Consider the following 9,914-nt stretch of genomic DNA (forward strand, 5'->3'; position numbering starts at 1 on the left):
TGGCTCCACGCCAGGTGGCGGGGCGCTCCCATTTTTTCCGGAGTTGATGGCGTATGACGCTCAAGAACGATCACAGAGTACCGCAGTGATGACTTCACTGCAGAATTGCTCACTGGTCTACAGGGTGGTGACATTCTACCACTATTAGTAGTGACTCGTGAGAATGAAAACGAATTGTGTTGAAAAGAAAGTGGTCGAGCCGGGAATCAATCGCTGCCCCTTGGGCCGTGATCAAGCCGGGCGGGATACCCCTAGACCACTCAGGATCAATCGGTCGACTTAGTTAAAGGGAGGCTTCGTGCGTCTTGTAGTAGGTAGGTAGAAGTGTGTAAACGGAAGAAAAATTTAAAATGAAACTAAAAATTCTGCAGACACACTCAAGAAAGCTTACTTGTGGGAATTCGAAAGAATTACTGTCCCTGGTTGCATTGTTTTCGCGAAATGTTTGTATATGCATTAAAGTTCTTTTCTATGAGTTTGTTTGCGTATTGGTCGCGCGATCTGATACCGCCTACACACACAAACACACACGCGCATTACCCTACCCGGAGTGCTGTAGGACGAACGGCTGCATCACAATTTTGATACGAAAAATTGGGAAGGCAAACAACTAAAGGTGCATATGCCATCGATACGAATCCCTGTCGCGAGCTAGCTTTCAACTTGAGTAGCGCATGTTAGCTATATGCAATTGAAATCGTATGCCAACACCCGAACGCTGTGCCACAAACGTTCGCGTCACAAGTTCAATACGAATGTTGGGAAAACTAGCTCCACATGGAGATAGGCCAATGGCGAGTATATAAAGACGAACGACATGCACAGGACTGTCTTAAGTGGTAGTGCTCGGCTTGTTGCGTGCGTTATACAGCCGCTTTATGACGTAACCCTAATATTCATGCCATCACTGGGATTTTGTGTAATATCTCCGAGTACAAACACACACACCACTGGCTTTTCTCGTACTTGGACTAGTAATGCTGTTTCATTATTAAAGGTTGTTTATTTCACTTCACAATTTATGTTGAGCCTTTTATTGACGGAAATATTTTCCTCGACGTCGATTTTTGACTCGTCCTGAAACGAAGGATACTTGGCAAATTGCTACCTCTTACTACGTGTGATAAAGTTTCAAATATTTGACATTGACTTTGACTTTAAAATCGCGCTCCTCATCACGCACGGTGGTTTCTCTATCACAATGCGAAAAAATGTTTCGTTCTTCTTGCACAATTATGTAGTAATTGGGGTAGAATTTCAAAAATGACGTCGAGAGAAGACTGGAGGATCTTTCTGAACGCACACAACACAACCCTAGCATAGGAAAAGTTTAGACCTCGAGACTAGCCTGCGCAAGCTCTTACAGCGCAAAAAAAGTCGTGTCGTACATTTAGGACGCTAGGCATATATGGGCAATGATATGGTTGCTCTCAATAGTGAAATTTCGTGCCTCAGTAAATAATAGAAGCGCCTATGATTCCATTTCGAACATTTGAGTGCCCTGGACGCCTTGTATATTCCAAAAAATGCGATGGAAATTGAAACCGAGGAACTCCTTCCACCGGCAACGACCGCGATATTGATTGCTAGCATGACGTCACAAGGGGATACACGGAGAAGTGTCGTCTGCTATCGTTGCTGCAAGGTGCGCAACGAAGTCTCTTGTCCATTCTACTTACGTGGGCGACCGAAGTGACAGTCGTATTTCATATATGGCGTATTGGTGAATATGTTACTGTCACCTTCGCACACTTGTCGTGCACTCCCAGACACCCTTAGAGCGTGTGGGGGTAGCGGTCTCGTTCACAGAAGAGATGCCCTCGACTCGGCGTGGCAAGCTCAGCCGGAGACCAGCTGCCAAGTGACACGGGGGGTGGTAGTTTGGTGCCCAGCTTTCGCCGGTCGCAAGCCAGAGAATGGGTCGGAGCCAAAGGTTCACAAACAAAACGAAGTTTATACAGCAAATAGACGATACAGGGGATTTTGAAATCACTCGTACGAACACATACAGTCATCTACAATACACTGCGCCGCCGCGGTGGCTCAGTGGCTATGGTGCTCGGCTGCTGTCCCGAAAGACGCGGGTTCGATCCCGGCCGCGGCGGTTGAATTTCTTTGGAGGAGAAATTCGAGGCCCGCGTACTGTGCGATGTCAGTGCACGTTAAAGAACCCCAGGTGGTCGAAATTTCCGTAGCCCTCCACTACGGCGTCTCTCATAGCCTTAGTCGCTTTGGGACGTTAAACCCCATAAAACCAAACCAAACTAAAACCAATACAATACACTGCAACTCATGCAAAGTAACGCTCGAGAGAGACTACAATACAAGAAAAAGCCTTGCGTCGAAAGTGCACTAACACAAGAGAGAGACAAACGAACGAAAACACAATTTGTTCAGCAGGCACTGCGTCAGTCCGACGACCGGAGGATCGTGACGTAGTCATCCCGCAGGCTGGCGCACATTACCTCGCTAGTCTGTGGCTGGCCGAGTGGTCTCGAACCCGGGAATCGAGCGGGTGCGCTTCTTCGAAACTTAAACGGCGGCACTGGCTGACAGACAGCGGTCCACTCCCTTCATATACAGGCGCGCGCCGCGTCGTTTCTTCGCGCCAAGACAGGTGCGCACATGCACATAGTAATATCTGTACATTTGCCCTCTCATTCTTGCGCCGGGCGCGCGTCTTCATTGATCAGGCGTGCAGACCTGTTTCCAGAATATGCATGTACAACATTCCCGGGCAAAAAGGTTGGAAATCGGAAAGTTGTAAGATTGTAAGCAAAACCTTTCTGTAAAAGTACGTTAATCGATAGCATAAAACAGTTAAGACTGCTACAGAAAACCACTGGCGAATACTTTTGACGATATGAAAAACGTTAACAGAAAAAAAAAAACATTCAAGACTTCCATCTGGTGATATGCGGATATATTGATAATTATAGTGAAAGCTTACATGATATGAAAAAATTGCGTTTATCAAAGGTTTCGCTCTTAAAAATGCTTTCGTCCAGAACTGTTGGGTACGCGAATATTTTCTTCAGACCCCATGCCCAGAACCCTTCTCCTCTTCCCTCTACATCCTCTCCCTCTACCCGGCGGACCATCCACCGAGGGGCCTTGAGAACATCAAGACTTTGGGGGGGACTGGGAGACCCTGCTGCACTCGGAGGACCCGGCTGTGCATGCAGCCGAGCTTTCAGTGTTATGGAACGTCGGAACATAAACGCTTGAGTGCAGTGGGGTCGTGCGGGGACCCTGGTGCGTGCCCCGAATTCCTAAAAAAAATTTGTCTCTTGAGCGAAGTGGAGAGTATTGCTCCGCACGCTCAAGGCTAGGTTGGCTAGGTCCTTTCCATCGCCAATGAGTAGCATTTAGTCCAAACTTTTCCTTTTGTTCCACGGCGCGTGCGGACATGTTTCCTTTGGTGCCATGCCGGCGAGCGAAGTGGAGAGGGCAGCAACACACACAAGGTTAGGCGCTCTCTGGGCTTCTTTTCTCCACTGTTCTAGAACTCTACGGCGCGTACTGGCGAGATTCCTTCCACGCCGCACTCTTCTTCCGAATGTGCGCCCAATTTTTGACAGTTACTGCGAAAAACAGATAGGAGTAAGTAGGTTTTTGTCGGCATAGTTACGGTCCGGTTACGCTAGGCAGATGCGACGCCGATCGACAGTCAATGGGCTGGTCGTTATGCAGACCCCTTCGCGGTCATAAGTTTCATACTTGGAGAATAAGAAGTACCGAAGTAGAATGAAGGTGCCATCGCAGGTTCTCGCCTTTGGCAAGTCATGGAACAGGCTGTACCCTCTGTGAATCTTTACATATTCCGTGCGGCGTGGGATGCAAGGTTGTTCGGGCAAGTGACAGCGTGTCGCTAAGAAAAGCCGGCTGGACTCCAAATGAGCTGCGATTGCAGTATATACGTGAACGGTGTGCATAGTGCACGATCTTGCATTGTCGCCATAGTGCTAAAGTATTTGCCGTGATATGAAGACGAAAACTGTCCGGCGTATTAGCCTGTGTGAAGTTTCCCCATATCAAGCGTGGAAAGTAGCAGGTTCATTCTCTGAATTTTTGTGCCCTTAGATTGATTTATACGTATGTCGCTAGAATAAGTCAGAGAGAGAGGTGTTATTTATTACAGATTATGAATAATGGGGGGGGGGGGCTTACTTGGCATGCTCATAAAATCGGAGGAGACACTTAAGCTTCGCCTTAAGGGTACGGCGCGAGAGCGTAATTAATTAACATTTATGCAGTAGGTCATTCTCTGCTTTACATTGTGGGCGATTCCTCTGCGCGGGGACGCACAGGCAGTGACTCGAGGCAGGTCTTTGTATGAAAAGGTTTAATCTCACATCAGGGGGGGCCGGTCGTCGTCGTGGGGCAGCGGGGTCAGGTGGTCCTCTGGCAGGGATGGTCCAAGAGAGAGCGCGAGCCTTCCCGGTCGCACCTTATGAAGGCTTTCTCCTAGCCTCGCTCCCCCCGCCCCACCACTCGGGAAGAAGGGGTCGAGGCTACCCGCGGTGAGCGGCGCGGGATTTGACCTGCCCGCGAGCAGACCCTACATCCCCCCCCCCCCCCCCCTCAAACGTCCGTCCCGGGGTCCGCCAGTAGGCGTTCGATGACCTCCGGGTCCGGGTCGTTATCCATGGAGTCGTCGCAGGGGGGAGGGGAGCTCACCGGGGGGCCGCTCACCGCTAGCTGGATGGGCTCCTCACGAGCCGCCTGGGGGAGCGAGGCGCCTGGCTCCACTGGGGGCCCTGCCGGCAGCGCCCTCCAAAGCTCCTCGGCCGCCGGGGACAGCAGGTCTGGGCGGCTGGACTGGAGGATGCGGAGGGCCGCCTCCTCCGGGCTGACCCTCTGCAGTGGCGCAGCGGGGAAAGGTGCTGCAGTCGCCGTTATGCCAGGTATGCAACGCACCGGCCTCATGGCGGAGCCGGTGCACGACAAGTGTGCCGCAGAGCGAGCACAGGCCGGCCCGCTCCTCGTCGTTGTGCAAGCGGCCGATGGCTCCTGGACCGCCTGGGTTGCGGCTTGTTGGCGCTGCCACCAGTTGTTGGCGAAGATGGGTCGGTTCGGGGTCGTTGCTAGCTCGCTGCTGCTGCTGCTCGCTTGACGGAACCGTGGTCAAGCTTCGACACCCGTTCCCACCATCACCACCAGGACAGGAGTGCCGCCAAGTCAAAGAGTTAAGTGATGGGAGGAGATTACAAGAGGGTTTATTTACATATTTTTACATCATGGTTAGAGGTGAGGTTTCAAATGAGGCTCTATGGGAGGCTGTATGGGAGGCTGCTCCGCCGCATTCGTTCTCGACCTTTATAGCCTTCTCGTTCCCCAAATTCCCTAGGTTGAGGACGCCCACGCAGGGGTGGGAGGGGCCCAGAGCACAAACAACACAAACTTGTGTGCACAAACACCACTGCACTTAGGGCCACGCCCCCGTCACATGTTGAGTCTGAGGGAAAGAAGGTCGTCGTCGAGGTAGCGTCGACTGTGGTAGGTGATGGCCTTCGGCCAGCCGAAGGTTTCTGCGGGTCACCGACTTCTGCTGATAATCAAAGACACCCGCCGCTCGAGGCCGGACGCGAGGTCACGAAAAGGCCGAAAGTGGTTCCTCGTGCTTGGGTCGGAGATGATGCCCGCCGGCCTGTCGCGGTGCTTGGCACGCCACAGAGCCACACGAAACGAGGCCCTTTGTTCCCCGGCATGGCCACGGCGAATGGGGAAGATAACGTTCGTCTCCCCGAGGCGGCGGCGGCGTTCTACACGTGCAGGCACTTTGTGAAGGGGGTCTGGTTTTGGTCCTGCACTCCAACCGGGCAAACTCCGTAATTGAAGTCAGCTGGCACCTGGGTCCTCTCCGTGCGTGCGGTCCAAGGCGGCAGGCCCGAAAGTAATCACGCTGAAGTTGCTCGCAGCTATGCACAGTAGAAACAGGTGTGCTGGCGGCCACCCGGCGAGACTTGTTGACGTCGATCTTAATAGGCTGCTCGGCGGCCGAAGCGCCGGCTGGGTGCTGAGGGGTGCCCAGCGCTTGATGATCCCTGGCGCCCTTGCGTTGGCCTGCACCACTGGGAGGTGCTCTCCAGTGGTTAGGCACGTGGTTTGGCTGGCGGTGGGGGCACCGCGGCCGTGGAACCTGCGCCACTCGCGCGGCTCCTGCCGCCAGCCGGGTGGCGCGCCCTGATGGCGGCCACCGTTCGACGGTGGTCTGCCTTGCCTTCTGGAGTCCGAGCCACGGGCGTCGGTCCGTTGGAGCTTCCTAGAAGACATACTGAGAGGGCGAGAGCATGGCGAGTGATTATTAATCGAGAGACACGGGTGCTACCTGGTCCTCAGGTTGTAGCGTCGGTTGCGAACCGCACCGCTACCTGCTCGTCCTCCCGGGGGTGAGATCGCCGCATCACGCTGATTTTCCACCGCTTCGCAGCCATCGTCCTTGCGAAGGTGGAAAGCCTTCAAATCAGCGACATGCACCGGACCGGCGGTTTCGCCGTTTGTCAACAACCGCAGCTGGTAGGTGAGCGGCGTAGTCCGTGCCGTAACTTCGTACGGCCCAGCCCACTTGTGCGCTAGCGACGCGGCGAAACCGCGCGCTGCGTTACTAAGTGGGTGCGTTCTCTTGAGTACTAAGTCGCTCGTGTTGAAAACGACGTGACGGCGACCTTTGTTGTACTGATCCGCCTGCTCCATGCGCGCGACATCGAGGTTTTCGCGGGCTGCGCGCTGCGCTGCCTCCAGGCGCTCCCGGAGCCTTGCCGCGTACTGCGAAAGCGGAGGGGGCGCGGGCCCCTCCGCGTCGAGTAGGGCATTCTCTAGCGGAAAAGCGATCTCTCTCCCAAAATTCAAGTAAGCGGGTGTAATACCCACTGACCTGTTCACGGTTGTCCTTATAGCGAACGCCAGTTCGGACAGCCGCGCGTCCCAATCTCTGTGCTGCTCGGTCGTCGCGACCAGCATGCTCTTCAGATTTCGATTCACCCGCTCGGTTATGTTGCTCTGAGCGTGGTAGGGACTCGTTCTCCTGTAGCGGATTTGAAGCGCCCGACAAGAGTCTACAAAGACTTTGCTTGTGAAATAAGAAGCATTGTCTGTAATCAGGTCGGAAGGGAAACCGAAACGAGTGAAAGTCTCCAACAGTTTTTCCCAAATTCGTTCCGACACAAGCTTCCTAAGGGGGAAAACCTCAACCCACTTGGAATAATGGTCCGTTATTACCAGGATGAATTGGTTTCCGCGCGCGGACCGAGGGAGGGGTCCCATGATATCGCACGCGACCACTTGCCACGGGTAGTTGCTAACTACCGCCTTCATCACGCCAGCGGGCTTGCCCGCCCGCGGCTTGGCTACCTGGCATACCGGGCAGGTACGGGCATATCCCAGCACATCCTTTCTCATGCCTGGCCAGGTCGCGACACGGCATAACTTGTCGTTAGTCTTACTGCCGCTGCCATGGCCTGCCAGCGCTGAGTCATGGAAGTACTGCAGGAACCGTTTCCGCAACCTTCTCGGGACCACGACTCGGAAAGGGGATGCTATCGCCTCTTCCTCGTCAAGTTGGGGAATATAGCGGAGCAGCAAGCCATCATCGCCCAGCAGATACGCGTCGTACTTGCCCTCAGCGTTCCCGGTGCAAGCTGCGCTGCTCGCAAGCTCCTTCAGCACCCGCTTGCAAAGACCGTCTGCTTTCTGGGCCTCGATCAGCTCTTCTCTACTGACCGCTACTCCCCAAGACAGATTTCTTTCTGCCTCGCTCCTAGGCAGGCGAGCGGTCGCCGCCACGAGCTGCTGTGTTTCCCTTCCGGCACAGCACCGTGCGGGACCTTTGTCCGTCTCCTCTTTCTCCAAACCGGGCGCGACACTCCCGTCCGCCCTCTCCTCCTCTCCAACAGCGGTGACGCCGCTTTTTACAAAGCTGGGCTGCGCCTCGGAAGCGCTTCCGCCAGCATTCCACGGTGCGCGCGATAAAGCATCGGCCACCTTGTTCAAGCTGCCCGGGCGGTACTCGATGGCGTACGCGTAACGTTGCAACGTCAGCGCCCATCTCGCGAGTCTGCCTGCGGGGTTCTTGAGCCTCTTTAACCAAGACAATGCCTGATGATCTGTCTGCACGGTGAAGACCGCTCCGTCTAGGTACATGTCGAACTTCGACAATGCGAACATGATCGCCAGGCATTCCTTTTCGGTCACGGAGTAATTCCGCTCCGCCGATGTGAGCGTGCGACTAGCGAACGCGACAGGGCGCAGTTTGCCCTCGTGTTCCTGCAACAAAACAGCTCCAACACCGTAGTCACTAGCGTCTGTCTGCAAGACAAACTGCTTGTTCAGGTCGGGGAGGCGCAGACTAGCGGTATTCGCTATCGCGTGAGCCAAGGCAACAAATGCGTCACTCTGTTCCTTGCCCCAGACCCACTTCGAGCCTTTACGCAACAGCAGCTTCAGCGGCCTTGCAAGCTCCGAACAGCGCGGGATGAATTGCCTGTAGAACGCAACCATCCCCAAAAACCTCTGCAAGCTTTTCACATCCATGGGGCAGGGGTAGTTCAGAATTGCCTGCAGTTTGTCATCATTCGGTCTCAGTGTGCCATCATCCACGACAAAGCCCAAGAGGTTCACTCTCTTCGATGCCAACTGCACTTTCTTTGGATTAATGGTTAGACCGGCACGTCTCATTCTATCGAGAACGGAATTCAGGTGAATGAGGTACGCCATGGCGTAGTTGAACTTTGCATCGCCCAGCACGATGTCTATCAGTCGCATGAACGTGCTCGGGACGTTAGACAAACCAAACGGGAGTCGAGTAAATTCGAAGAGCCCGCGGTGGCAGGTGAATGCGGTTTTCTCAATGTCACCTTCGGCCACCTCAATCTGCAGGTACCCTCTGCTTGCATCTAGGACTGTGAAGAACCTCGCGTTCCCTAACGCGTACATCAAAACCTCGATCGAATGAAAAGGGTACGCAACCGTAGGCGTCAGTGAGTTGAGCTTACGATAATCAAGACACAGCCTGACCGATCCATCTTTCTTCGCCGCTAGAACCACTGGTGACGCCCAGGGAATTTGTGAGGGTCTCACCGCACCGGTATCAATCATCTCATCAAGGGCGCAGTCGAGAAGCTGCCTCTTATGCGCACTTAACGGCCTCGGGTTACACCTGAAAGGGCGCGTATCACCCGTCTGAATCTCGTGCTGAAGCAGGTCGGTTCTGCCCGGTTTCTCCGTGAAGCAATCCGAAAACGGGAGTAAAGTTTCCGCGAGCCTTCGGCGCTGACTACTGGGTCCTGAGAAAGACGCAATAATCGCTTCTAACGGGCCACCGTCTCTCAGCATCTCGAGGGAGCTCCCCTGCCTTTCTGTCGCACAGGTGTGGACACCCACCTTTTGTGCAGGACAGCCGGGCAAGGATGCGCTTTCGAAGGGAATGAGGGGGGCGAGCTGGCTTTAACGATAGCCATTCTCCCCCATGTCGAGCACAATGCCTTCGCTCGAGAGAAAATCCCTTCCCAGAATTACTGGTATCGACAAGCCAGGCAGATAGACGAAGCGATGTCTCCGCTTTCTGCCGTCAAAGCGCATCGTAAGACGCACTGCTCCCTTTGCCTTTGCCGCCCCAGCTGCTAAGCTTAACGGGGTTTCGGCCGGTCTGACACGGATGTTACCTATCCGGCAGGCCTCGTACACCTCGTCACCGACCAGTGACATCGTTGAGCCCGTGTCTACGAGTGCAGAGTAGCATCGACCCTCTAACTGCACTGGCATAAATGGGCTTAAGCGCGGAACGACTCCCTGAGCTCTACAGGCGAGCGGGACAAAGGCCTCCCCGTCGCCGGCGCGGGAGTTCTTTTCCTGACTAGCGCCTTGACAACCATGAAATTCTCCCGCTGACGGTGAAAGGCCGGTGCCACCAGACA

The sequence above is a fragment of the Amblyomma mixtum genome, chromosome 1 (assembly GCF_055824585.1).
Source record: "Amblyomma mixtum isolate Tamu chromosome 1, ASM5582458v1, whole genome shotgun sequence".
Lineage (NCBI taxonomy): Eukaryota > Metazoa > Arthropoda > Arachnida > Ixodida > Ixodidae > Amblyomma > Amblyomma mixtum.